We start from the raw sequence: 24,619 nt of genomic DNA, 5'->3' as shown, positions 1-24,619 counted from the left end.
CTATCTCCTGAACACTTTCTGTTTTATCTCTTCAACTCTCATTGTTATATCTCCTGGACTCTCACTATTTTGTCACTCAGATTCCTGCCGTTTTATCTACGGACCTCTTGCTGTTTTGTCCCCTGAACTCTTGCTGTTTTGGCTCTCAAACTCTTGCTGTTGTATCACCTGTACTCTGGCTGTTTCATCTCCTGAACTCTCATTGTTATATCTCCTGGACTCTCACTGTTTTGTTACTCAGATTCCTGCTGATTTATCTCCTGAACTCTCACTGTTTTGTCACTCAAATTTTTGTTGTTTTATCCTGTGAGTTCTTGCAATTTTATCCCCTGAACTATCACTGCTTCATCTCCTGAGCTCTTGTTGCTTTATCTCCCAAACTCTTGCTGGATTATGAATGGAACTCTTCCTGTTTGACACCCATAACTCTGGCTGTCTTGTCTCCTGAACTTTCGCTCTTATATCTCCTGAACACTTTATGTTTTATCTCCTCAACTCTTGTTATTTTATCCCCTGAATTCTTGCTGTTTTATCTCTCGAACTCTCATTGTTGCATCTCCTGAATTATGACTGTTTCATCTCCTGAATTTTTGCTATTTTGTTCCCTGAGCCCTTGCAGTTTTATCCCTTCAATTCTTGCTGTTTTTTCTCCTGAGGTCTCGCTGTTTTGTCACTCAGATTCCTGCTGTTTTATCTCCTGAACTCTTGCAGTTTTATCCCCTGAACTCTCACTGTTTTATCCCCTTAACTCTCGCTGTTTTTCCTCCTGAACTCTCACTGTTTCATCTCTCGAACTCACGCTGCTTCATCCCCTGAACTCTTGCTGTTTCATCCCCTGAGCTCTTGTTGCTTTATCTCCCGAACTCTTGCTGGATTATGAACGGAACTCTTCCTGTTTTACACCCAGAATTCTGGCTGTTTTGTCTCCTGAACTCTTGCTCTTCTATCTTATCACTTCAACTCTTGTTCTTCTATACCCTGAATTCTTGCTGTTTTATCTCTCTATCTCTCATTGTTGCATCTCCTGAATTTTTGCTGTTTTATCCCCTGAACTCTTGCAGTTTTATCCCTTCAATTCTTGCTTATTTTTCCCCTGAGGTCTCTCTGTTTTGTCACTCAGATTACTGCTGTTTTATCTCCTGAACTCTTTCTGTTTTATCCCCTGAATTCTCGCTGTTTTATCCCCTTAACTCTCACTGTTTTATCCCCTCAACTCTTGCTGTTTTATCCCCTTAACTCTCGCTGTTTTATCCCCTGGACTCTTGATGTTTTTCCTCCTGAACTCTCACTGTTTCATCTCTCGAACTCATGCTGCTTTAGCTCCTGAAATTGTCCTGTTTTATCTCCTTAACTCTTGCAGTTGTATCCCCTGAACTCTTGCTGCTTCATCCCCGACCTCTCGTTGTTTCATCGCCTGAACCCTTGCAGAATTATCCTTTCAACAGTTGCAGTTTTATCCCCTGAACTCTTGCTGTTTTTTCTCCTGAAATCTCACTGTTTTGTCTACAGGAGCTCCTGCTGAATTCATGCTGTTTTATTCCCTGCACTCTCGTTGTTTTATCTCTCGAACTCTCACTGTTTTATCTCTCGGACTCTCGCTCTTCTGTCTCCTGAACTATTTCTGTTTTATCCCTTCAACTTTCATTGTTATATCTCCTGGACCCTCGCTGTTTTGTCACTCAGATTCCTGCTGTTTTATCTACGGACCTCTTGCTGTTGTATCACCTGTACTCTGGCTGTTTCTGAACTCTCGGTGTTTTGTCACTCAGATTCCTGCTGTTTCATCCCCTGAGCACTTGCAGTTTTATCCCCTGAACAATCGCTGTATCCCCTGAGCTCTTGTTGCTTTATCTCCTGAACGCTTGCTGGGTTATGAACGGAACTCTTCCTGTTTTACACCCAGAATTCTGGCTGTTTTGTCTCCTGAACTCTCACTCTTATATCTTCTGAACTCTTTATGTTTTATCTCTTCAACTCTTGTTCTTTTATCCCCTGAATTCTTGTTGTTTTATCTCTCGAGCTCTCATTGTTGCATCTCCTGAATTTTGACTTTTTCATCTCCTGAATTTTCGCTGTTTCATCTCCTGAACTCTTGCAGTTTTACCCCTTCAACTCTTGCTGTTTTTTCCCCCGAGGTCTCGCTGATTTGTCAGTCAGATTCCTGCTGTTTTATGAACTCTTGCTGTTTTATCTCCTGAACTCTCACTGTTTTATCTCCTTAACTCTCGCTGTTTTTCCTCCTGAACTCTCACTGTTTCATCTCTCGAACTTACGCTGCTTCATCCCCTGAACTCTTGCTGTTTTATCTCCTGTACTCTCGCTGCTGTATCTCCTGTACACTGGCTCTTTTATCTCCTGAACTCTCGTTATATCTCCTGAGCTCTTGCTGTTTTGTCACTGAGATTCCTGCTGTTTCATCCCCTGAACTCTTGCAGAATTATCCTTTCAACTGTTGCAGTTTTACCACCTGAATTCTTGCTTTTCCATCCCTTGAATTTTTGTTGTTTTATACCCTGAACTCTTGCGGTTTTATCCCCTGTACTCTCGCTGCTGTTGCAGTTTTCTCCCCCGACCTCTCAGTGTTTCATCCCCTGAACTCTTGCAGAATTATTTCAACTGTTGCACTTTTATCCCCTGAACTCTTGCTTTTTCATCCGCTGAACTATTATTTTTTTATCCCCTGAACTCTTGCTGTTCCTTCTCCTGAACTCTCACTGATTTGTCTATGGAGCTCTTGCTGTTTTACACCCTGAATTCCTGCTGTTTTATCTCCTGAACTCTCATTGTTTTATCTCTTGAATTCTCGCTGTTTTGTCTCTCAGACTCTCGCTCTTCCATCTCCTGAACTCTTTCTGTTTTATCTCTTCAACTCTCATTGTTATATCTCCTGGACTCTCACTATTTTGTCACTCAGATTCCTATTGTTTTATCTACAGACCTCTTGCTGTTTTATCCCCTGAACTCTTGCTGTTTTGGCTCTCAAACTCTTGCTGTTGTATCACTTGAACTCGCACTGCTTTATCTCCTGAACTCTCCCTGTTTTGTCACTCAAATTTTTGCTGTTTTATCCCCTGAACTATCGCTGTTTCATCCCCTGAGCTCTTGTTGCTTTATCTCCCAAACTCTTGCTGGATTATGAACGGAACTCTTCCTGTTTTACACCCATAACTCTGACTGCCTTGTCTCCTGAACTCTCGCTCTTATATCTCCTGAACACTTTATGTTTTATCTCCTCAACTCTTGTTATTTTATCCCCTGAATTCTTGCTGTTTTATCTCTCAAACTCTCATTGTTTCATCTCCTGAATTTTCGCTGTTTTGTTCCCTGGGCCCTTGCAGTTTTATCCCTTCAACTCTTGCTGTTTTGTCACTCAGATTCCTGCTGTTTTATCTCCTGAGCTCTTGAAGTTGTATCCCCTGAACTCTCACTGTTTTATCCCCTTAACTCTCGCTGTTTTTCCTCCTGAACTCTCACTGTTTCATCTCTCGAACTCACGCTGCTTTAGCTCCTGAAATCTTGTTGTTTTATCCCCTGAACTCTTGCTGCTTTGTCCCCTGAACTCTTGCAGTTTTATCCCCTGTACTCTCGCTGCTGTATCTCCTGTACACTGGCTCTTTTATCTCCTGAACTCTCATTGTTATATCTCCTGGACTCTCACTGTTTTGTTACTCAGATTCCTGCTGATTTATCTCCTGAACTCTCACTGTTTTGTCACTCAAATTTTTGTTGTTTTATCCTGTGAGTTCTTGCAATTTTATCCCTGAACTATCGCTGCTTCATCTCCTGAGCTCTTGTTGCTTTATCTCCCAAACTCTTGCTGGATTATGAATGGAACTCTTCCTGTTTGACACCCATAACTCTGGCTGTCTTGTCTCCTGAACTTTCGCTCTTATATCTCCTGAACACTTTATGTTTTATCTCCTCAACTCTTGTTATTTTATCCCCTGAATTCTTGCTGTTTTATCTCTCGAACTCTCATTGTTGCATCTCCTGAATTATGACTGTTTCATCTCCTGAATTTTTGCTATTTTGTTCCCTGAGCCCTTGCAGTTTTATCCCTTCAATTCTTGCTGTTTTTTCTCCTGAGGTCTCGCTGTTTTGTCACTCAGATTCCTGCTGTTTTATCTCCTGAACTCTTGCAGTTTTATCCCCTGAACTCTCACTGTTTTATCCCCTTAACTCTCGCTGTTTTTCCTCCTGAACTCTCACTGTTTCATCTCTCGAACTCACACTGCTTTAGCTCCTGAAATCTTGTTGTTTTATCCCCTGAACTCTTGCTGCTTCATCCCCTGAACTCTTGCAGTTTTATCCCCTGTACTCTCGCTGCTGTATCTCCTGTACACTGGCTCTTTTATCTCCTGAACTCTCGTTATTATATCTCCTGAGCTCTTGCTGTTTTGTCACTGAGATTCCTGCTGTTTCATCCCCTGAACTCTTGCTGTTTTATCTACGGACCTCTTGCTGTTTTATCCCCTGAACTCTTGCTGTTTTGGCTCTCAAACTCTTGCTGTTGTCTCACCTGTACTCTGGCAGTTTTATCTCCTGAACTCTCATTGTTATATCTCCTGAACCCTGGCTGTTTTGTCACTCAGGTTCCTGCTGTTTTATCCCCTGGACTCTTGTTATTTTATCTCCTGAACTCTTGCTGGATTATCTATGGAACTATTGTTGGTTTTTACCCTGAACTCTTGCAGAATTACCCTTTCAACTGTTGCTGTTTTATTCCCTGAACTCTGGCTGTTTCATCCCCTGAACTCTAGCTGTCTTGCCCTGTGAACTCTTGCTGCTGTATACCCTGAACTCTCGCTGTCTTCCCTCCTGAACTCTCACTGTTTTATGCTCAATCTCACGCTGCTTTGTCTCCTTAACTCTTGCTGTTTTATGCCCTGAAATCCTGTTGTTTTATCTCTCGCACTCTCGCTGTTTTGTCTCTCGAACTCTCACTTTTGTATCTCCTGAACTCTTGCTGTTTTATCTCCTGAACTCTCACTGTTTTGTCACTCAAACTCTCGTTTTATCTATTGACCTTTCGCAATTTCATCTCCTGAACTCTTGCTGCTTTATCCCCTGATCTCTTCATGTTTTATCCCCTGAACTCTCACTATTTTAACTCCTGAACTCTCCCTGTTTTATCTCTCAAATTCACACAGTTTTAACTCCTGAACCCTTGCTGTTTTATATCCTGATTTCTTGCTGTTTTATATCCTGAACTCTCACTGTTTTATCTCCTGAACTCTTTCGGTTTTATTCCCTGAACTCTTGCTGTGTTATCCTTGTACTCTCACTGTTTTATCTCCCAAACTCTCGCTGTTTTATTAGCTGACCTCTTGCTAGTGAAATCTGCAATATATAAAAGCTTGAATGGGCAAATTCAGACATTTCCTGGTTGTTTAATCTGAAAGTTAGAAAGAAAGAACCAACATTTGTCACAGTGAAAGTAAATGGCAAACCTCTTAGACTGGAAATGGACAAGGGAGCTTCCACTACAGTAATTGGGGAACATACCTTCGGATATTTGAATAATGGTGAACATCAATTAAGTTTAGAAGAAACAGACACCGAACTAAAAACATATATGGGTGAAGACATTCATGTAATAGGTATAAGCAGCATATCTATTTGGGTCACTGGGTAGATTCACAGTGCCTCCACCCGCTTGAGAAGAAAGTGAGAGCCATAAGAGAGGAAACTCTGCCAAAGTATGCCTCAGAGCTCAAATCATTCCTAGGGATGATTAACTATTATGGGCGGTTCTTACCTAATTTGTCTACAGTGCTGGCACCGCCCCCCCCCCACCCCCTGCATTCTCTACTCAAAAAGAACCAGTGTTGGTCTTGGGAGGCACCCCAGAAAGAAGCTTTCATAAAGGTGAAGCAATTGTTGCGCTCGTCCAGTCGATTGGTGCATTGGGACCAGGTGAATGCAATTGGAGCTAACATGTGACACATGTCCTTACAGAGTGGGAGCAGTGCTCTCTCTCATTGGATGGACAATGACACGGAACAGCCAATAGGTTACGTATCAATAACGCTCACCACAACAGAAAAGGGATACTCACAGATAGAGAAAGAGGGCCTGTCCATCATCTTTGGTGTCAAAAAATTTCACCAGTATGTACACGGCCACCATTTTACAATCATTTCAGACCACAAACCATTGCTAGGATTGTCTAGTGAGGACAGGGCTATACCACCCATAGTCTCAGCATGAATACAATAATGGACTTTAATTCTGGCAGCGTACAAATACACTTTCATACATAAGTCTGACAATCAAATCACAAACACTGATGCCCTTGGTTGTTTGCCTTTACAAGAAAATAATGAGCACGTCCCAGTTCCACGGGATCTTGCTTTACTCTTAAATTTCTTAGATTCCTCACAGAAATGTGCTCGACAGATCGGACACTGGACAAGTTGAGACCCTGTCCTATCTCAGGTACGAGAACAAGTGCTACATGGATAGTCACAGGAGCCTGTACGTAATGAAATGAAACTGTACTTCCACAGAAAACATCAAATAACCAGCCAGGGATGGCATCTTATTGTGGGGAGCAGGAGTGATAGTTCCTCCAAAGGGAAGGGAACCATTTTTAGTTGAACTACACAGTGCCCATCCGAATGAAGTCAATAGTACACAGCTACCTATGATGGCCTGGGAAGGATGGTGAAATAGAGAGAATAGTAAAGCACTGTGTGCAATGTCAACAACTGCAAAAGTTGCCAGTGACAGCTCCATTACACTCATGAGAGTGGCCAAGTAGGCCTGACTTTCCCTCCCAACACCACTCCTCCCCCAAATCCCCCTCCCCCCAAAACCTACCCACTTTCCTTATCCACTTACCTTCTGCTTGGCCTGTCAAGGACCTTTAAATTTGGCTGGACCTTTAACTGAGCTTGTTTACAGCAGTTAATGTCATAAAAAGTGGGGTGTGGTCTGGACGCTGGGCCCCAGGGAAGTGCCGCAGTCCCTGGATCTCACCTGTCCTGAGCTGGAAGGTTGGGCGAGATAGGGTCAATAAAAGTTTCAGGTAAGAATGTAGGAGCAGAACAGCAACCCAACTCTGATTGTCACGCTGTGGAAGTTCGGGTCTAATATATAGAGGTCTCTTTTGCTCACCACATTTCTCTCACATCTGCCCGACTGAGAAAGTCACGTCATTTGTAGGTCTTTCAGTTCTGAAACCACACTGGGATTCAGGATAGGGGTGTTCAGCCTAATAAGGGCAGCACTGTCAAATACTTTTCCCACAATGCTCTGCAGGGAGGTGCCTCGATAGATGTTGCACTCAATGCAGTTGACCTTCTTCTTGTACAGGGTCAAGATCTTTGCATCACTCATATCCTGGGCACTGCCCCCTCCCTCCAGTAAAGACAGAGAACTTTGTACAGGTGCTGAAGGAGTGCTGGTTTCCTGTGCTTGATTACTTCAGGTGGTATAGCCACAGCACCTGGACCTTGCCAATGGCAAGCGGCTCAATGTCTTTGCCAAGTTCCTCCACTCTGGATTCAATACCCAGTTCTGCCATGACAGGCAGGCTCTCTATGGTATCTAAAGCTTCCTCGGTGACAGTGCTGTCCCTACAGTCCAGCTCAAGGTCATCTTCCACCCGTCTCTCTAACTGTTTATTGCAGTCAGTGATGACCTTCCCTGCCTTTGTACTCAATGAAGCCATTTTGTTGCTGATGGACCTGTTCCCATTCTGATTCCCTTTTTGACGGGCATCTGTCACTCCACCTCAAATTCAAACTACAAAACTATATTGTTGTGTTCCTTCTATCAGATCACTTTGCTCAGTGAACACAGTTGCGCGTCTATCTACTGGTGAGTGAGTTGGTAAACAAGATACTGCAGACGCAGAGACCCATGTAAGATGAAGCACATGCTGTTTATTAACACAACTAACAGAGCACTAACACAATGTGTGCTTCTCCAAGCAGACCCTGTTCTAAACTACTGATTAACACTGTAGCCTGCGCTACAATGGATTCAGATGGATTTCCCGTTGACTTCCACTGTCATGTAGATTGGCTCGGTTTTACCCATTTTTCAGTTGTGACTCTGTTTCCTCTGGTTCCTCTATTATGATGGGTTTCACGATTTCTACCTTTCTGCTTAAAGTTTTGTCTTAATCTGTATTTACAATATCATGTAATGTGCTCATTACGAAGGCAACAGGAACAGTCGATTCTTTGAAATTGTCGTTGGCTTGCAGTCTGTCAGGTTCCATTTCTGCCGTTATTATTTTGGGTTTTCTCTTTAAACTTTTGGTTTTTGCTGGACTGTTAATGGCGGCTGTTTCCCGCCTTTCTGCAGAGTCCAGCGCTTCTGCGCAATTTCTAATCGGGGCTTCCCTCCTGTTGGAAAGGATGGCGCCATTTTGTGTTCCCTTAAGTGCTCTTCAATCTCTGGCTGTGCGAGCCCCAACTCCAGCGTCTTGCTGAAGTCTAAATTCGTCTCTGACAACATGTTTTGAATGGTGTCCTCAATGATCCCACACACTTAATACGCCTCTTAACGTATCACTTAACGGGTCTCTTAACATGTCGTTAATCAACATCCCCATCTCTCACTGCTCTGTCAGTTGTTTCAAGGCTGCTACTTGAAGCGACTGTCTCTCCAGGGGTGCGACACCTCAAGTTAAATTTAAAACGTTGCGTTGTTACCAGGGATTTTGGCTGAAAGCGGCTTTTCACAAGATTCACCAACTCGCCAAAGCTCTTGGAATCTGAGGCTTTGGGTGCTGTTAGACAACGAATTAGACCATATGTTTTACTGCTGCGTGTCGATAAGAGGATCGCTTGCCCAATATAATGTGACCAGGCGGTCTGATCCAAACTGGAGGGAGATAACTTCAACAACGATGATGAAGTATGTACTTCTAATCGCTTCGCAAGGTACAGCTGATTTACTTCTGTGGAATTTCCGCAGCTTTCTTTGGTGTCATCGATTGGTCCTGTTTTGCTTTGACGCCAGTCGTTGTGTTCTTTCTATCGGGTCGCTTTGCTCAGTGAACACAGTTGCGCGCCTATCTACCAGTGAGTGAGTTGGTAAACAAGATACTGCAGACGCAGAGACCCATGTAAGAAGAAGCATGTGCCGTTTATTAACGCAAGTAACAGAGCACTAACACAATGTGTGCTTCTCAAACCAGACCCTAGTCTAAAGTACTGATTAACATTGTAGCCCGTGCTACACAGCAATTAGGTAATACAATGTGGTCAATCTGCTCACATTCTCTTAAAGGTAAATTGCACCTCAGATTACCACATATATATGGTGCAAAATAGCGAAAGAACTGTCATTGCAAAACACCCCTTGTTTGATCAGTTAAGTCTATTTTAGGCCAGTGATCAGAGTTGAAGAACTGGAAAAGTAGCTCAGACCTAGAGGGCATAGTTTTAAGATTAACAAACCTCAAATGAGGCTAGACCTTAGAAAACAGTTTTTACTTCCCCCACAGGTTATTTGAACAAGCTCCCTGAAAAAGCAATTGAAGCGCCAACAGTCAGTTCCTTGAATATTATATTCCAAAATTGGGAATGGGCCTAGGATGGCGTATAGGTTGATTTGATCAAATAGTGCACAAGAGGTACTGGCTATTGTGCTGGTGGGAGGTATAGAATGAAGGAGGCCCATCACGCCTTATTTTGAGACCATCCCTGTACTGAAAAGTATAGTTGTAAGGATAGATTCTAACGCTCACCTGGTTGACCAGCCACATACGTTCCACCTCCTTGAATGCATCTAAAATTTAACTTTGGATGCTAACTCACACCAAGTCCCACTTAACTTTCACCCAAGCTTCCTAGTACACATTGACTCCTAGAACAGCAATGTCTCAATTTTAAAATTCTCATCCTTATTGTCAAATCCCTCCCCTCACCCCTCCCTCTCTCTCTAACCTTCTCCGGCCCTACAATCTTCTGAGGAATCTGCGTTCCTCTAATTCTGGCCTCTGACGCTTACCCAATTTCCTTCACTCCACTATTGGCAGCCATATCTTCAGCTGTCTAGGTTCCGAGATGTGGAATTCATTCCCTAAATTTCTCTAACTATTTCATCCTCCTTTAGGTTATTTCTCAAAGTCCATCTCCCTGACCTTAAGCGGCTTGGTACCTAATTTTGTCTGATAGCAGTCCTGTGATGCCTTGGGACTTGTTTTACCACATGAAAGGCGCTATATAACCACAAGTTGTTGTTATATCTTTTTGCAAGCATCGGAGACAACACAGGGAAGCGGAAGAGAAGGAGCCCAAATGTAAGGAGGATGAGTTAAGGAAAGAGCAGTTTAAGTTCAAATGTTTTGAGAGAAAGTTGATGGGGAGGGGGTTCTTAGGAACGTAAAAGCTATTAATGGTGAATCTAGAATATTACCTTAAGGCAAGGCAGGTCAATAAGACATAGGGCAGGAGGTCCCCCAGTTAACGGCCAGCCAGCATGAAACACGGGCTGGATTCCTAAGCGCTGCTGGGGCGAGGGCAGGAGGAGCATGAGCGCTGAAGTTTGCGCATGCCCAGGGGAGCGCTCACTGGAAACTCTCTGGAGGCACAGAGCCGCCTCAGGGAGCTGAAGAGTTTTATAATGAGAAATGAAGAATCTACAATTAATGTAAACATGTCCCCACATGTGATTCAGTCACACCAAGAGGGACATGTTAGAAATGAGTTTGATTAAAAATATTATTTTCTTTTTTTATTCATTGCTGGAAACCTCGTCCTGCCCATGGATGAGGTTTTGCAACAATGCAAAGGCCGCCCAGCCTATTCGCCCACCCGCCAACCGTAAAGTTGGACGGGCAGCAGAAAAATCTACTTAATGAGCTGCTTAAATGCCTTAACAGGCCTGTTAATTGTTGGCGGGCACACTGCCAACTATTGCGCGGGCCCTCCGACTGAAATATCGCGCGATGATGTCGGGACGCTCGCCCAATGTCATCACAACACTATTTCACGCTCAGGTGGGTTGGACACATGTCCCCCCCGCCCCCCCACCCCCCCGCCACCTCCCCTCGAGCTGATAGACTTGGCCATAGATTTAAAATTAGTGAAAGACGATTTTAAAATAGATACTAGAAACCTGCTAGGCTAGGACGAGCTGGAGGATCAGTAGGGTGACCTACGATGGTCCAATAGTGTTTTCTTTTCCCTGGATTTCCTTAAGCTTTTATTTTAAATAGGAAAGAGTGCATTGTGTAAAAAAGGGGGGGGGTAAAGGGGTAAAAAGACTTTTCCTTATTCCTTGCTTTGCTACCTTTGTAATACATCTGAAGTGGTTTAGTCAGGCAATTTACAGTCCATCTATAAACTCCTCACTCTTGGGGCAGGATCTTGCCCTTGACAGGGGTGCTCCTTGGAAGGCCCACGATCGGCACCGCGCCACGATTTTACGCGGGCGGCCCAATTAAGTCCCGCCCAGCGTGGAATGCGAGCGGCAGCACTCAGCGCTGCCTGTGGGGGTGATGAGGGTGAGCGGGCCGAACGTTAACTCCACGCGGAAGAGCCCTTCAATCTCCCTGAGCTCCATGAGGCACGGAGTTGCCTCAGGGAGATGAAGCACTTTTTAAAAAAAAACCTCAATGAACAAAATAAAAATGTCGTAAAACATGTCCCCTCACCTGACTTTGTCTCATGAGCAGCGACACATTTTTAATTCAAGTGTAAAATTTTTATTTTTTTATTTGCTTCAGTAAACTTCATCCCACCTGTGGATGAGGGTTTTCTAAAAAGTTCAAAGGCCGCTTGGCCTTTTGGCCTGCCCGCCAACCGTAAGGTTCGATGAGCAGCGTAAATTTGAATTAAATTACTTTTTTAATGGCCTTAATAGGCCTTTAATTGTCGGCGGGCGCACTACCAATTCCGGCGCGCGCCTGCCAAATGATATATGGGGAACTACGCGCGCACGACATCATCGCTCGTCATTTTATGCTGGGCCGGGTCAGGCGCCCACCTGCCGAGCTCAATATTCTGCCCTCGGTATCTTGTGCTAAAATTTTTACTGAATTACATATAAATACTGTGGCTACAAGAGGTCAGAGGCTGGGAATTCTGTGGCAAGTAACCCACCTTCTGTTCTAGAGTTGAACTTTTCTTTGTGGACACATTTAACTTTATTTACAAGGCAGCAGCACCAACTGCACATGTGCTTCCAACTCCATATCTAAAGAAGAACTCTCTCTGTAGAGATTTCCCTGTGCTGCCGATACTTGGTTTGCACAGATCATTTGATCTTACAACACAGGATTATTGGTGAAGCTGCAGTCCTACATGTCCCAAAACTATAGTTACTACACTCCTCCCCCTTTAACTTTTCTGTACATTTTGTATCTACAAGGATATTTATCTCATGACATTACAATGTTTACACGGGTCATGAAATTACAAGTTCAGCCTTTCAGGTGGTTTCCTGATCCGTGTGGAATGTCGGAGCTCCACGACTTCAGATTCTTTTGCAGGAAACACATTCTCTGAAACCACATTGACATCAGGTACATCATTAGGCACATGCATTCAGTGTCTTCCACTCCAACAGAGACATCTGGCATGTCTATCCTTGGCTGAGCAACTTCAACAGGTTCAGTAATGGTTACAGGTGGAACATCCATTTGTTGGGGTATCTCCCTTTCCTTAAATGATCCACATGCTTATAGGTGATCCAGCCCTCCACTTCCATCTGGTACAATGACCCGGTCACAGAGCTTAATTTACCAGATAACCACTTCGATCTTCCGCCAAAATTCCTTACTTATACTGCTTCTCCAACAGTAAATTGTCACTCACGACTATGCAAATCATGAGTCGCTTTTTGGTTCCCTTGACTTTTCTCCACCTTCCCCTCCAAATTGGGAAGTATCAGGCTTAGTCTTAGTTCAAAGACAGCGCCTCATCGGTAATTCTATCATTGTGTGGGGGTTTGTTCTGTAGTGAAATAGAAAACGAGCAAGTTTGGTCTCCAACAAATCACCTGTTAACTTTTTCATTCCTTCATTAAAAGTTTGGACTGCCCTTTCTGCCAGTCTGACAGGGCCCTCAACCGTGTCCGGCCCATCTCCCGCGCATCCGCCCTCACGCCTTCTCCTCCCTCCCAGAAACATGATAGGGTCCCCCTTGTCCTCACTTATCACCCCACCAGCCTCCACATTCAAAGGATCATCCTCCGCCATTTCCGCCATCTCCAGCATGATGCCACCACCAAACACATCTTCCCTTCACCCCCCCCGGCGGCATTCCGTAGGGATCGTTCCCTCCGGGACACCCTAGTCCACTCCTCCATCACCCCCTACTCCTCAACCCCCACCTATGGCATCTCCCCATGCCCACACAAAAGATCCAACACCTGCCCCTTCACTTCCTCTCTCCTCACCATCCAAGGGCCCAAACACTCCTTTCAAGTGAAGCAGCATTTCACTTGCATTTCCCCTAACTTAGTCTACTGCATTCGTTGCTCCCAATGCAGTCTCCTCTACATTGGAGAGACCAAACGTAAACTGGGCAACCGCTTTGCAGAACACCTGCGGTCTGTCCGCAAGAATGACCCAAACCTCCCTGTCGCTTGCCATTTTAACACTCCACCCTGCTCTGTTGCCCACATGTCTGTCCTTGGCTTGCTGCATTGTTCCAGTGAAGCCCAACCCAAACTGGAGGAACAGCACCTCATCTTCCGACTAGGCACTTTACAGCCTTCTGGACTGAATATTGAATTCAACAACTTTAGATCTTGAACTCCCTCCTCCATCCCCACCCCCTTTCCATTTCTTACCCCTTCCTTTTGTTTTTTCCAATAATTTATATCGATTTTTCTTTTCCCACCTATTTCCATTATTTTTAAATCTATATCTTTTATGCCCTGTTAGCCTTTCCACCCCACCCCCACTAGAGCTGTACCTTGTGTGTCCTGCCATCCATTCTTAATTAGCACATTCGTTTAGATAATATCACCACCTTCAACACCTCTTTGTTCTTCTGTCTGTGACATCTTTTGATTATCTGCTCCTATCACTGCTTGCTTGTCCCTACAACCACACCCAACCCCCCAATTCTCTCCCCCCACTCCCACCCCCCACCTTAAATCAGCTTATATTTTACCCCTCTCCTAATATTCACTCAGTCCTGTTGAAGGGTCATGAGGACTCGAAACGTCAACTCTTTTCTTCTCCGCTGATGCTGCCAGACCTGCTGAGTTTTTCCAGGTATTTCTGTTTTTGTTTTGGATTTCCAGCATCTGCAATTTTTTGTTTTTATTTCTGCCAGTCTGTGTGATGATGGATAGTGCGGTGCAGTCTTCACATGGTTGATACCGTTGAGGCTGACAAATGATTTGAACTCAGCGCTCGTAAATGCAGCACCATTACCTGAGGCGATTACCTCTGGCAGTCCATGGGTGGCGAAGCTCTGGCATTGTTTTTCTATAGTGGTGCCGGGCGTTGGTGACTTTAGCTCATAAACCATTTGGAATGAGCATCTATAATCAGTAGAAACATGGCTGTAAGGAAATGACCTATATAATCCATATGCAATTGCACCCAGTGTCTACCAGGCCACTCCCATGGGTGTAATGGGGCTGCCACCAGCAATTTTTGTAGCTGTTGCCACACAGTATTTTACCACCTTTTCAATATCGCCACCCAAAGATAACTCCGCACGATTGTCTTCATTCGTGAGATTCCTGGATGGATACTGCGTAACTCTACTAAGAGTGGTTCCTTTCCTTGTGCAGGAACAGTCCCCTATGCACTCCTAGAATACCATCCTGACTGCTCACCTTGTGTCTTCATTTGAATAATGGCTTCAATTGATCAGTGACTGCTTCCTGGGACCAACCATGTAACAATTGGTCTCTCACTCAAGACAGGACTGGATCATGATTCATCCAGTTTCTTATCTGCCTGAGACAGACTGGTGAGGAATCTAGAAGATTCATTGCTAATATGAGCTCCTGTGCATTTGGGATATGTTCATCATTCTCTTGCAAAGGAAGGCAATTTAGGGCATTGGAATTTAATAAATGAAACCCTGGTCTATGTACAAAGGTGTATTCATATGCTGCCAAAATTAGGGCTCACCTTTGAATTCTCGCAGAGGTTAATGCTAAACAGACCCAAAAATGGTTTGTGGTCTGATACTACCATGAAATGTCACCCGTGCACATATTGGTGGATTTTTTTACGCCAAAAATAATCGTCAGACTTTCCTTTCTCAGCTGTGGTAAGTGTCCTGGATACATAGCCTACCAGCCTCTCTGTGCCATCGTCCATTTTGTGAGAAAATGCCACTCTCATTCCATCGGGGAACAGATTGCAGGTTAGCACCAATTCCTTCATCTGGTCATGATGCACTAACAAACTTGAAGAGTGTAAGAGCTGTTTTCCTTTCGTGAAGTCTTCTTTTTGGGGTGCCTGCCAAACCCAATGCTGTTTTTTTCTTAGCAATGAGTGTAGAGGGGCTAGAGCTGTGGATAAATTTGGTAGAAAATGCTCATAATAATTTATCATCCCTAAAAATAATTAAAGTTCAGAGATGTTCTTGGGTATAGCTGCCAATTAAATTGTCAATTGCTAGAAGGATGATTGTTTCCACGTCACTGAAAGTTATTTTTATATTTAGTTGATAAGCTGTTTCCTCTCATTTTTCGGTTAGCGGGGGCTGTTCCCGCTTCATGGTGGAGTCTGGCTTTTTGCGCCACTTTTGCCTGACTATTCCTGCCAACTAGGAGAACGAGGCCATTTTGCACCCCTTGAGTTGCTTGTGAATCCCTTACAACGCTTTCCATCACCAGCGCTATTCCTAACTACTTCTTAAAATCAAGATTCACTTCAAGCAGCAACCTTCGGTGAATAGTGTTTTCCTGCACACCACGTACTGAACAAATCCGGAGCATGTCCTTCAGGGTTTCACCAAAATCAGGATATTCCATTAGCTGTTTTAATTTCACCACGTAGGTAGCAATTGTCTTTCCAGGGGCTCTATTCCATGAATTGAACCTGAACCTCTGCATTGTAACTGAGGGCTTGGGTTGAAAATGTCCCTTACCGAGGGCTATTAATTCACTGAAAACCTTTGAACCTGGGGAACTGGGGCCCATCAAGCTTCAAATTAAACTGTAGGTCTTGCTCCCACGAATACTCAGGAGAATCGCTCTCCTCTTTTCCTCTCCCGTGATTTTGTTTGCTTAAAGGAAGGACGCATGACATTCTATATATTGAAACCAATCATCTGTGGCTGGTCCAAAGGGATCAATTCTGCCAAATTGTGGCATTTTGGATGAGTATATCTTCTTTTACTTTTAATGACCTCAGATTCAAAATCGCTGGGCGAGATACAGCACCGAATCTGATTTATCGTCATCACCAGTTTGCTATAGAGTTGATCTTCAGACAAATTTTTTTTATGGACACATTTAACTTTGTTTACAAGAGAGCAGCAGCAACTGCACATGTGCATCCAACTCCATAACTAAAGAAGAACTTTCCCTTGTGCTGCTAACACATTGGTTTACACAGATTATATGATCTTATAACACAGGATTATTCTTAAAGCTACATGCAACATTTCCCAAATCTATAATTACTACACCTCTTGACTCCCCAAAGCCTGTCCACCATCCACAAGGCACAAGTCAGGAGCGTGATGGAATACTCCCCACTTGCCTGGTAAGTGCAGCTCCAACAACACCCAAGAAGTTTTACACCATCAAGGACAAAGCAGCCTGCCTAACTGACACCCCATCCACCACCTTAAACATTCACTCCGTTCATCACCAAAGCACAGTGGCAGCAGTGTGTACCATCTACAAGGCTGCAGTGCAGGAACTCACCAAGGCTCCTTCGACAGCACCCTCTGAACTTGTGACTTCTACCACCCTAGAAGGACAAGGGCAGATGCAGCATGGGAACACCACCACCTGCAAGTTCCCCTCTAAGTCACTCACCATCCTGACTTGGAAATATATCGAACGGTCCTTCACTGTCGCTGGGTCAAAATCCTGGAACTCCCTCCCTAACAGCACTGTGGGTGTACCTACACCACATGGACTTCAGCGGTTCAAGAAAGCAGCTCACCCACCACCTTCTCAAGGGGCAATTAGGGGTGGGCAATAAATCTTGTCCTTGCCAGTGATGCCCATATCCTGTGAACGAATAAATTTTTTAAAAATGACTTTGTAAGTAAATTGGATAGAGTGGCTATCTCGGATCATGGGTTATGTTTGAGCTGCAACGTTGAGTTGAGTCTAGATTGTTCATTGTGGTCACACAACTTGCTGAAGTTTCCTTCAAAGCTGGGAGTCCCAGATGGTTCAAAATGCTGACACATGATTGGAGGAGTTGGAAGGTTGTAACATTTTCTAAAGGTGGTGATGGGGGTGGTTCTTTTGATGAGGAACAAATATCAAAGGCATTGTAAAATTTGATTAAGACTCTAACCCTAACCCAGGATAGTTCATTGAAGATTTTCAGTTCAAATGTCTGCTTGTGGCAGTTGTTCCCAATTCCCTCCGCAGCTCAGGCCTGTGATGGCTGCACGTCCATTCATTTAGTTCCTCCCTCACCGTGTCTTTTATCATATAGATAATTGGAGTGTGATGGAATACTCCCCACTTGCCTGGATGAGTGCAGCTCCAAAAAAAACTCAAGAAGCCCAACACCCTCCAGGATAAAGCAGCCCGCTTGATGGGCACTCCATACACCACCTTAAACATTCACTCCCTCCACCGCCAATGCACAGCGACTGCAGGGCGTACGATCTATAAAATGCACTGCAGCAACTCGCCAAAAGAACACCACCACCTGCAGGTCCCCCTCCAAGTGACGCACTATCGTGGTTTAGAATTATATTGCCATTCCTTCACTGTCACTGGGTTAAAATCTTGGAAGTCCATCCTGAATAACACTGTGGGTTCCAGAAAGTGGCTCACCACCACCTTCTCAAGGTTAGGGATGGACAATAAACGCTGGCCTAGCCAGCAATGTCCAACTTCCATAAACAAATGAAAAAAAAGGAATATATATATTAATGACCCCAGGCAGTTTTTCTAGTTTGCATAGAGACTAGTCTATTGCTGCAATTTTTAAGAAATATACCTGACTTTGTGTGTGATAGAGTTCTTTACTGTTCTCTTGATGAACACCGCACTGAAGTTTATTTTTTTTAATGTAGCCACAGTAAAAGATACCCCTTAAAGCAAAAACTGACAACGATCTTAGTAAGCTGTGTATCATTGGTCTTAGTGACATGTACAGTTTCTACAGGATAGGTATACCTACTATATCTCTTGAAAGATTTTGAAAGAAAAAGTATATTTTTCTACATGTATTGCAGATAGGTTTACCAAAATGGGTCCAGGGATGAGGAATTTGAAGTACAAGGTAAGGTTGGAGAAGCTGTTGAAGCAAAGAAGATTGTGGTGAGATTTGACAGAGGTGTACAAGATTATAACAGATTTAGATAAGGTAGACAAAGAAAAGCTGTCAGTACAAGGCCTAGGGCAATAGATTTAAGGTTTTGGGCAATAGATGCAGGGAGGAATGTGAGAAAGAACTGTTTTGCTCAGCGAGTTGTCATGACGTGGAACTCGCTGCCCACAAGGGTGATGGAAGCAGAGATGATCAATGATTTCAAAAGGAAATTGGATGGGCACTTGAGGGAAATAAATTTGCAGGGACAAGGTAATAGAGCGGGGGAATGGGACTGACTGGACTGCTCTAGAGGCCCAGCAGGGACTTGATGGGCCCAATGTCCTCCTTCTGTGCCACATTGACTCTATTTCTCTATGACTAGACAAATAAATATCAGATCCTCTCATTCGACCCTTAACACGCTTGGCTCCCCAATTGCAGTGAGCATAGACCTTAATTAGCTTGCGTAGTACATATGAACAGGAGGATGCCATTCAGATTTCTTCTTACTTATTCGAGGGATGTGGGCTTTGCTGTCTAGGCCAGCATTTATTACCCGAATTTCCCTTGAGAAGGTGGTGGTGAGCTGCCTTCTTGAACTGCTGCAGTCCATGTGGTGTAGATAAACCCACAGTGCTGTTAGGAAGGGAGTTTCAGGATCTTGACCCAGCACAGTGAAGAAATGGCGATATATTTCCAAGTTAGGATGGTGAGTGACTTGAAGGGGAACATCCAGGTGGTGATGCTCCCATGTATCTGCTGCTTTTGTCCTTCTAGAAGGCAGTGGTCATAGGTTTGGATGGTGCTGTCAAAGGAGCCTTGGTGTGTTTCTGCAGTGCATCTTGTAGATGGTACACACTGCTGCTACTGTGCGTGGGTGGTGGAGGGAGTGAATGTTTGTGGAAGGGGTGCCAAACAAGTGGCTGCTTTGACCTGGACAGTGTCAAACCTTTTGAGTGTTGTGGGAGCTGCACTCATCCAGGCAAGTGGAGAGTATTCCATCACACTCCTGACTTGTGCCTTGTACATTGTGGACAGGCTGTGGGGTGACAGGAGGTGAGTTACTATTCACCGGATTCCTAGTCTCTGACCTGCTCTTGTAGCCACAGTATTTATATGTCTAATCCAGTTCAGTTTCTGGTCAATGGTAACCCCCAGGATGGTGATAGTGGGGAATTCAGTGATGATAATGCCATTGAACATCAAGGGGCGAAGGTTAGATTCTCTCTTGTCGGAGATGGTCATTGCCTGACACTTGTGTGGCACGAATGTTACTTCAATGCCACACCCTTCAGTTAGATCATGGATGATCCGCACCTTAACTCCATTTACTCAACTTGCCACCATATTCCTTAGTACCTTTGCCCAACATAAGTCCATTAATCACAGTTATAGGGCAGAATCGTCCCAGATTTGCACAAAGTGCAGTAGCGGGCATGAAAAAAAGACCCACCGACTGCAATGGCTGGTTTTCATGCCGTATCGTCCCCTTCCTGCTCCATATGCTGCCATGGGAAACACACTGGATTGCTGGTGGCTGGACTCTGATTGGCCCACCACACCGTTACCTCACCGCTTCCTCAAGCTGAGCGCCATATTTAAAATGTAGCCACACACACACTTCTCAATGCTTGCAGTCCAGGACTGCTCCGGTGAAGACATAACCCTGAAAGCCAAGAATAGTTCAGCCTTCCGATTCAATGACACATCCCTGGAACACCTTCTGAACACTGTGGGGGCCTGCCACAATGTCCTCTACCCCTGCTCTGGCTGCAGGAGGCCCATTAGTCTGACCAGCGGCAGTGGCAGAGGTTCTCAATGCCAACGCTGCACACAAGAGGTCAGCCATTGAGTGCAGAAAACAGATAAGTGATCTCATCCGTGTCGCCAGGATAAGTCAACCATCCCATCACTCTAAATTCATATACTCACAAGCCCATCACACATTCACTGGCATCTCACTCACTGCCAGCTCAAGGGACATCACCGCTCATTCTCACACACACACTATCAATTCTCCATCTGGCCTCATCTCCTCTGGAGATCGCCTCTTCATCCCGTCCATGACTTCACTCAGCATCCACACATGCCTGGCATCCTTCTCATTTGGCCTGGCGTGCGCCTTGCACACACAATGCCCCCAACTGCCTTTATGCAGGGCAAGATGGTGCACAATCAATGGGAGAGGTCCCAGACCGGGGGTGGAGTGCCAGACATCAATGTCCTCACTGCGGTCAAGAGTCTTGCATTGGAGCTGGGCGGAGAGGATATGGACATTCCTGTGTCAATGGTGAGGTCAGTGATGAACACCCACGTGAGGATCCTGCACCACATGATCCCTCTCACGACACAATTCTGAGTCCATTGTTCTGTGTGTAATGCAATTGCCAAGCACTAATAGTCTCCACTTTCTGTCCCAGGCACATCTGACACATCACCCTCAGGCAACCTTGCCCTGACCCTGACCCCAGCACTGAAAACCCAGAGAGCAACACCGTTGAAGACCTATCACGGCGCTCACCCACACATTCCACCAGCACAACAACTCACACCTCAGTGGGACCTAGATGTAGAGTGGCCTCTGGAACACAATCTGGTGAGCACAGCACACAATCTGTTGCACAACAGGCAGAGGCAGGGACCTCCTTGGTCACTGGCACTGGGAGGACTGCTGGAGGCAAGGAATCCACTGAGTCCAAGTCAGGTAACTCTGGTCTCGGTCCTCAATCAGTTAGTGGAGCTGCAAAGACAATCATGGGAACAACAGGATGGGATGACTGCTGCACTCCTCAGGTTGCAAGGGACAATGGAGGAGTCCGTCTGCCTTTAGTCCGAGGTGATAGCACCGGCAAGCCAACACACCCAGGTCAACACTAACAGGATGGTGGCCACCATGGAGACCTTGGTCCAGGACGTAGACCCTGCACTGCTGCGCTGAACTCCATCGCTGATGCCATAGTTAGCCTCCAACAGTGTCAACAAGAGAGTAGTGCAGGGCAGCTCAATCTCATTCCATATGAACATAGGAACAAGGAGCAGGAGGAGGCCATTCAGCCCCTCGAGCCTGCTCCGCCATTTAATAAGATCATGGCTGATCCGATAGTAACCTGAAGTCTGCATCCCACCTACGCCCGATAACCTATCATCCCCTTGCTTACCAAGAATCTATCAACCTCTGCCTTAAAATATTCAAAGACTTCCTTTTCAGGAAGAGAGTTCCAAAGACTCTCAGCCCTCTGAGTGAAAATTTTTTGCCTCATCTCTGTTTCAAATGGGCAACCCCTTATTTTTAAACAGTGACCCCCAGTTCTAGATTCTCCCACAAGAGGAAACATCCTCTCTACATCCACCCTGTCAAGACCCCTCAGGGTCTTATATATTTCAGCTGCCCCATCTCCTCAAGGAGTCAGCAGGGGTCCTCGGGCACCCATAGGATGGAGGACCAGCAGCTCAATACCCCAGGGCCATCCACTTAGGGGACTCCGTGAATGACCAGCCAATCCAAATCCCCTTAATCTGTGACCCCCACAGCTCCAGCTTCACAGAGCAAGGAGATGCAGCTGGCACACAGCAGGACACTCAAAGCAGGCTGGGGTCTTTCAGACCTCAGCCCTCCAGAGGGCACATGCCAAGGTCATCACAGACAGAGTGTAGCAGTCAGCAGGCTGTCTCCACCTCCACTGTGGATGTCCAGGGAACACTAAGATGTAGCGGCAGGGTTAGAAAAGTTAAAAAGAATTAGTTGCACAGCCTGGGCACGGGTGTTAATCACTTGTACACACTGTTCACTATTGTCAATAAACTCCCAAGAATGTCTCTCTGCCTATGTCTCCTTGTTCTGATGAGCGGTGTTCTTGTCACTCAGATGTGAAACCTGTCTGCACAAGATAAAGGCAGGTGTCTCAGTCCAGGGTCTCTTCCCTGTGTCTGTGCAGCCTTCAGACCAAAGTGACAGTCCAGCCTCACACTCCCTGGACACATTACTGATGCCTGTACCTCGATGGTGCTGGTCATTGCTGCCAGAATGTAGTGGGCAGGCATCACAGAGTTCCATCATTCTCTCGCTGTGCTCTCAGCACCTTTAAGGTGGGGTTGGCCCCCATCTCTTCAGCGTCTGTGACCAGTAGCAGCCAGCAGGCTGACTCCAACTCCACCGTGGATGTCGGGGGGTGGGGGGGCACCAAGACATAGTGGCAGGGTTAGGTAGATGTAGTTGCGCAGCCTGGGCGTGGGTGTTAATCACTTGTACATAATGTATTGTAAATAAACTCCCAAGAATGTCTCCCTGGCTATTGCTCCTTGTTACGATGAGCAGTGTTTGTGTCACTCAGATGTGAAGCCTTAGTTCCCACAGAAGATAAAAGCAGGTGTCTCAGTCCAGGGCCTCTTCCCCATGCAGTGTGTAGCCTTAAGAGCACAGTGATGGTCCAGCCTCACACTCCCTGGACACATTAGTGATGCCTGCACCTCGATGGTGCTGGTCATTGCTGCCAGAATGTAGTGGGCAGGTGTCACAGAGTTCCCTCATTCTCTCTGTGTGCTCTCAGCACCTTTAAGGTGGGGCTGGCCCCCATCTCATCAGCATCTGTGTCTGGTGATGCTGTGCTCCTGAAGGAGTCTGGTGCTGAAGACAGACAAAGGATCAGGTTCATTTAAAGTTTCATGGCTGCGTCTCTATGATATGACCCTGATCACAGAGCGCAAGCAAGCTGCCCTCGGCCAGACAGGAGTCAGACATTCTCAGAGGCTACGTGAAGATCTATGGAGTGTCCTCACTGCATGTTGTCATCATCCTCCTGGAATCGAGCATCTATTAGGGCCTCCGCTGTGTCTCTATGACATGAGCCTGAGCACTGAGGATATGTGCGCTGCCATTAGCCAGACAGGAGTCAAACGTTCACAGGTTCAAGGTGAGGATGTCAGGATGGTCCTCACTGCATCTCGTGATTATCCTCCACGAACCTTGCAGTTATGAAGGACTCCCGAATGTGCCTGCCTCGTTTGGCCCATGCGCTGGCTTCATTGTCAGCGTCCTCACTCTCGAGGACCTCATCATCATCATCCCCTTCAACATCCTCCCCATCGATGGAGATGTGCAGCTCTTCCAGCTCCTTCTCGGCCAGCTCCTCCCCGTGTTGCAGCATCAGGTTGTGGAGCACGTAGCAAGCTACGATGATGCATGACACCTTCTGGGGACTGTATTTCACTCTCCACTGGACCTGTCAAGGCACCGGAACCTCATTTTCAAGATGCCTATTGTTTGCTCCTCCAAAGTCCGGGTTGTGGCATGAGTGTTGTTATACCGTCGCACTGCAGCAGTCTGAGGCCACCACACAGGCGTTATCAGCCACGTCCTCTGTGGGCAGCCCATGTCTCCAAGGAGCCATCCCAGCAGCCTCTCTGGACCTTGGGAAGATGTCAGGGATCTGAGATCCGCTAAAAATGTAGGAATCGTGGATGGTCCCTGGGAATCATGCGCAGACCTGCAGGATGCACTTGTGGTGGTCGCAGACCAGCTGAACATCCAGCGAGTGGAAGCCCGTGTGGTTGACGTAGTTGGTTGTTTGTTTCCATGGAGATCTAAGCGCCATGTGAGTGCAGTCGATGGCACTCTGCACCTGTGGAAAACCTGAGATCTGCGCAAATCCCAGCGCTCTTGCTTCCTGGCTTTCCTGATCCAGGGCAAACAAATCTCTGTCCCTTCATGAAGATGGAGTCTGTGACCTCCTGGATACACTTGTTCATGGAGGCTTGTGAGATCCCACGCAGGTCACCTGTGGAGCCCTGAAATTGAGCACCACAGTCATAGTCATGACCAAGGGCAGTGGATGCCCTCCATGTCCCCATGGCGCCAAATCCTGCAGCAGGTGGCATATGCGACCAACCAGTTCCCTAGACATATGCAGTCTTCAACAACGCTGGTTCTTAGTCATCTGCAGGAATGACAGGCGCTATCTATAGACCCTGGATCTAGTGAAGTGCCTACGAGCGATGGCTCTCTGTGGATCTTGAATTGCAAGTGCAGCAGCCCCTGCCACTCCTTCATCTTGAGGGAGGTACTCCTCCCTTTGCCAAGCCAGGCGCCTCCGCTGCTCTTTTCTCCTTCTTCGATCCCTATAAGCCATGAGGCATACTGCTAAATCATCACGCTCTATGATCCTAGATGTTCTCCTCCTGCTGGATCAAAGAGAGAAATGCTGGGTTTGCACTGGTGTCCAAAGAACCTCT

This window comes from Carcharodon carcharias, chromosome 34 (assembly GCF_017639515.1).
Source record: "Carcharodon carcharias isolate sCarCar2 chromosome 34, sCarCar2.pri, whole genome shotgun sequence".
Lineage (NCBI taxonomy): Eukaryota > Metazoa > Chordata > Chondrichthyes > Lamniformes > Lamnidae > Carcharodon > Carcharodon carcharias.
The sequence above is the reverse complement of the archived record's forward strand: the minus strand, read 5'-3'. Positions refer to the sequence as shown.